At 48.3% G+C, this 5,519-nt stretch overlaps 1 pseudogene; it reads right to left on the bottom strand.

Annotated features, from left to right (window-relative positions):
* Positions 1-2,938: 2,938 nt before the first annotated feature.
* On the bottom strand, positions 2,939-4,795 carry LOC135567140 (leucine-rich repeat-containing protein 4C-like; annotated as a pseudogene).
* Between the last annotated feature and the right edge of the window lie 724 nt (positions 4,796-5,519).

Consider the following 5,519-nt stretch of genomic DNA (forward strand, 5'->3'; position numbering starts at 1 on the left):
AGCTCCACATAGAAATGAATCTCTCACAGCCTTATTGGCTGTAGACTATACTGTCAAAGGTCAAGCATTCAGCCACCTAAAGCATTGAAAAGGAATTGAAAGCATTGAAAAGGAATTGAAAGCATTGAAAAGGAATCACTAGAAGGGGAAAGAATGGTCAACCTTGGCTATAGATGATATGAACATCCTCTGCATGTGAGACTGGACCGGACCAGTACAGAAGCTACTGCTGCTGTGTCCATGCTGTTTGTGAGCCCAAGCAACAAGTTATATACAGACATAACCAGTGAATAGATCAGAATGGACTTGTCAGAGATACATGTTTTATGAATAACTTGGATTCTTAAGTGAATGAATGCTTTACTGAACCATATACAATTTCTTTATTATGAACAACTGGCGTAATGCTCAGTACATACTAAACAACAGGCTCCATATACCCATAACTCAAATGCCTATGACTTTCACACTGAGCACTAATGTCCGTATTGAGTCAATTCAGTCTATTTTGGATGCCAGTTGGAGATACTAACACAATAGTGATCTATGCTGTTTAGCAGACACTTTTACCCAGAGGGACTTGCATACATTTGACATATGGGTGGCCCCAGCGAGAATCAAACTTAGAACCTTGGTGTGTTGCAGAGCGCCATGCTCTAGTGCCTGAGCCACAGCACCACCTGATATTGAAAGGTCACGTTTACCCATTCAGTTGTCGGGAGCATAATATGGAGTGTGAGACTTTCTTTATCTTCGTATTGTCATAAGCATGACACAAGCAGTCGTGACGCTTACTGTATGTCAGCTAATGACAGCTGGCTGTGCCCTGCTTTGATGCAAACCAAATGTGTCCCTAAGTAGCCACTTTGGTAAGGGCTGCCTGTCGTACCAAACATTCTCTCCGTCAACACAGTTGTGATACAACTGAAGCATAACTCCCTGCCCCTGGAATTCACCGAGACACTTTAGCCTGCAATCTAACAGTGGATTTTGGGGGATGTATTGTAAAAGTTAAGCGGCAGTTGTTAGCTCGGGACAACAGCCCTGGCATATCTGCTCCTCCTCACGCTCCGCACAAGGTCCGTGTTTCCATGGCGACTGTCCTTCGGCTATTTCTGCGCTCCTCATTCCTTATCTGTTTTTCACTGCTATTGCGTCACATCTTCAATATCTGCCCCTATGGCCATCATGGGCCAAAACCCCTCCCCTCCTTTCCTCATTCCCTCCCTCCTTCACTCCAACTACCAAAAATGAAATGCGCCGTGTAAACAGAGTAGAGAAAGGACAAGGCGGTGTTGTGATAAATGAACGATGAGAGAGGCGCCACCAAAAGGCCTTGGGTTGTGTATTTTCCCTGACAAACATGGCCGAGAAGATCAGAGTAGGAGCCTCTCAGAAATCAGAAGACTAGCTCCTCCATTAGCTGCTGTGTAAAGGGATACGGGTTGGAGTTTTCAAGCTGCTTACTGTATCAACTTCTCCTCTAGCTCATCTAGAAGCCTACCAATGGACTGCTGATGCAGTTTAATGAGCAATTACACCTCCCTGTTTACTACAGACTGACAGTACAGACGGTTAGCCTCTAACAGACGGGCTATCAGCCCCCCGAGCGTCTGTGACCCTGGGGTGATACCAAGGTAACGCGACAGTGCTGCTGATCTAGATCATTAACACATTACTGTAGGGCCGTGGAGCCTCCCCTTCATTCTCCCACATCTTCTGCTGCACTGCCATTACCTCCATGTCTAAAGAGAGACAAATGAGATATGTCGAGAGGAGAGACGAATGTGCCAGAGGAAGAGAGAGAGAGAGGAGAAGAGAGAGGAGAGTGTAAGAGAGGAGGATGAGCAAAGGAGAAAGGGGGACGGAGAGTAGGATGAGAGGTGAAGGAGAGGGGTTGGAAAAAGAGAGAGAGAGAGAGAGAGAGAGAGAGGTGGGTTAGGAGGGGGGGAGTGATAGAGTGAAGAGATACAGCGTGAGAGGAGGGAGAGAGAGAAGAGAGCGAGTGTGATAGGACAGGGGGGAGGGAGGGAGGGAGGGGGAGGGAGGGAGGGGGGGAGGGAGGGGGAGGGAGGGAGGGAGGAAGAGAGCGAGAGTGTGATAGGACAGGGAAGGAGGGAGGGAGGGAGGGAGGGAGGGAGGGAGGAGGGAGGAGGGAGGAGGAAGCCTTCATCTTAATTTAAGTGAAGGATGTATAGTTGTTGATTAGGAGCTGGGAAAATGCATGTTCAGTTATTTGGCCGTCTGGTTCCCGAGGCATGTTGGCCTCACTGCTCATTTCATTAACAGCCAAGTCATGGGGACATCTGTATCTCATCTAATTTGAGTGACAGGAAGGGTACAGTGTAATACGACGATCCTCCCCTCTTCATCAGTTTTATGTAATGTAGCTGTGATAATATTCGAGGGCTGTGAATATATCCAAAGGAATAAGGAAACACCAGGGCATCTGGGATATTATAATGACCTTCAAACATTTTGATAAAAATTCTCAAACAAGGCAGTATTATATTTTCATCTGAAATGGCCCTATCGTCAAATGGAAGCTTTGTTAATCTATTCTGTTGCTGCACTCATATTTGGAAACGATCCGAACATGGTTTGAATGTAGAGAATTCATTTGAGTAGATGAGTTTGCAGTGAACCATTCTTCCCCCAACATCACACAGAGGTGAAATAAAAATTGGAGCTAAAAAGCTCATTCAGATTTGTTTTTCTTGATTTAGCCACTAGACATATATTTTTTAAATAAATAATTTCTGTTTTGTAAAGACACTTTTTCAAATAGAACATCCATTTTGAAAGATGTTGATCCATTTGATCGTTAACATCATCAGTCAAGTCAGTGTCAAGTCATTCCCTTGCTAACCCTTACCATTCTGTCCATGATACTTCCTGTATGAGACAGCTGATATCGGATTCCTCTAATGAATCTCAATCAAATTTGGGTCTCTTGCACATTGTCTTTTGAGCTGGCTTGAATCAGTAAAGGTTCCTGTGTGTGGGAGTGGTGGTAGGTGCTCCTGTAAGTGTTGTAATGGTTGTAATGCTCCAATGGGGGCAGGTGTAAGTGGGTCTCCATGGCAGCGACACCGGCAAGCTCCTCCTCCACTGTGATGACCTCCATGGAGGAGGCGGGGCCATCGGGGGTCCTGCTGGTGGTTCTGCTTCCTCATCTTGTAGAAAATGACCAGCAAGACGGCCGCCATGAGCGTGATGGCCACGAAGCAGCCGATGATGATCTTGGTGGTCTTCATCACTTCCTCCAAGCCGCGGTCCCCCTCCAGGTCCAGAACAGAGACGGTGTAGGTCCGCTCTGTGGTCCTGGTCTGACTGGAGGTCCCCCTGGTGGTCGAAGATGATACCCAGCCAATCGGTGGAAGAGCAGGAGTCTGGCTGTCGTCGACTGTCTCTGTGGTCTCCACGGTGACTGTGGTGAAGTAGGTGACGCCGCTGTTCTCCACCGAGGTGACGTTGAGCACGGCAGAGGCAGAGATGTTTCCCGCCGTGTTGCTCACCATGCAGGTGTAAGTCCCCGTGTCCTGCATGGTGACGGTGGTGAAGTTCAATGTCCCGTCGTTGAGGACGGCCAGGCGCACCTTGTACGCCCGTGGGTCACCAGAGACCCGTTGGGGGTGAGCCAGCTGACCGAGGTCAACGAGCTCGTTCTGCACTTGAGCTCAGCCGCCATGCCCTCTGTGACGTTGCGGTCCGCCGGCGGCTCCACGATGACAGGCACGTCGCACTGGAAGTAGCTGTGCTCTAGCTCGCCGATGTAGCGACCCCTGTAGCTGGCTGGGGTGTGGCAGCGGGCACAGCAGCTGGTGTTGGCAGGCACTGTCTCCTTCAGCCACCAGCTAAGCCACAGGATGTCACAGTTACAGTTCCAGGGGTTATGGTGCAGATGGACTCTCTCCAGGCGGTGCAGGGGGGTGAACAGGTCATGGGGCAGCAGGGTGAGGTTGTTGTGGGCCAGGTTGAGCTCCACCAGGGACTGGAGGTCGTCAAAGGAGTTCCTCTCGATGGTCTGGATCTGAGCGTGCATCATCCACAACTTCTGCAAGTTCGCCAGCCCTGCGAAAGAGCCAGGCCCTATGACAGAGATCTGGTTCCCTGACATCTCTAGCTCCTCCAGCCTGACCAAGGGTAGGATGTTGGGGATCTCCTTGAGGTTGCACATGCCCAGGTTCAGGTAGCGCAGGTTGCTGAGGTCCTGGAAGGCTCCATCTGAGATGTAGGAGAGCCGCTTGAGCTCTCCAAGGTCCAGTCTTCGCAGCGAGGGGACCCGGTTGAAGGCGTACGACGGGATGCTCTCAATGGGGTTGTTCCTCAGCCACAGCTCCTTGAGCTTGGAGAGGTACTCGAACGCCCCATTGGGGATGGTGGTGAGACGGTTGTCGAACAGCTCCAGGGTGTTGAGACTGGCCAGGCCGTTGAAGGCGCCAATCTCGATGTTGCGGATGTGGTTCTTGCTCAGCTGCAGGATTTCCAGGTGCCGTAGATGCTTGAAGCTGTCCACCTTGATCACCTGGATGAGGTTGTCCTGCAGGTTCAGGTAACGTGTGTTGGTTGAGATGCCGTCGGGGACATCGCGCAGGCTCCGGCGGGTGCAGATCACCTTGCTGAACTGGTTGCTGCAGGAGCAGACCGAGGGGCAGGTTGGGCACGCACCAGGCCGGCCACCGCCAGGATCTGGAGGGCCAACAGTAGCACGAAGAGGGGATAGGACCGAGCCCCCTCAGCCTAGGATCTCTCATTGTCTGGCGCTGGAGGAGGAGATCATTGTGATCAGCATTCATAGTTCAGTGGCTGGTGGTCCTCTCTGAAATATTGTAAAGAGAAGAGAGAAAAGTACAACAGATTAGGCTGTGGAACAATATAAGACAAGCAAAGAAAACTAGATGCAGAACAGAAGGTAATTATGGGTAATGCCACTTATTTATATGTGTATAAAATCTATTGAAGGGACACCATACTGTCTGTGCTCAATGCACATGCCTGGGATAATGACCTACGTGAGGAAGAGAGATGGTGAAATGTAGTTTTTCAGTCTCAAAACGTAGATGAATTTCACTTCTCACAATAAGTGTTTTTAGAGGAGGATGTGTCTACCAGTTTAGAAAAACTGTTCAACAACAGCCCCCAATGGTGGAACAAACTCCCTGGTGTTGAAACAATGTCTAATCATTATTCCGATAGACACCTGAAACCCCACCTCTTTAAGGAATACCTAGGATAGGGAAAGTAATCCCTCTCACCCCTTCCCTTTGAAAAGATTTTGCACTACTGTTCCACTGGATTCTAAAATGGATTCAATTTATATTTTTTCGTCTCCTCAATGACTTAAATGTAAATACCTAAATAAGTCAACAACAAAAACAGGTTTTAAACAACTAATATTTTTGCAAATGTATAAAAATAAAATAACAGAAATTCCTTGTACATTTTATTCATATAAGCCTTAATCATATATAATATATTTTATTCATATATAATATAAGTATTCATATATAATATAA

Source organism: Oncorhynchus nerka, unplaced genomic scaffold (genome assembly GCF_034236695.1).
Source record: "Oncorhynchus nerka isolate Pitt River unplaced genomic scaffold, Oner_Uvic_2.0 unplaced_scaffold_2517, whole genome shotgun sequence".
Lineage (NCBI taxonomy): Eukaryota > Metazoa > Chordata > Actinopteri > Salmoniformes > Salmonidae > Oncorhynchus > Oncorhynchus nerka.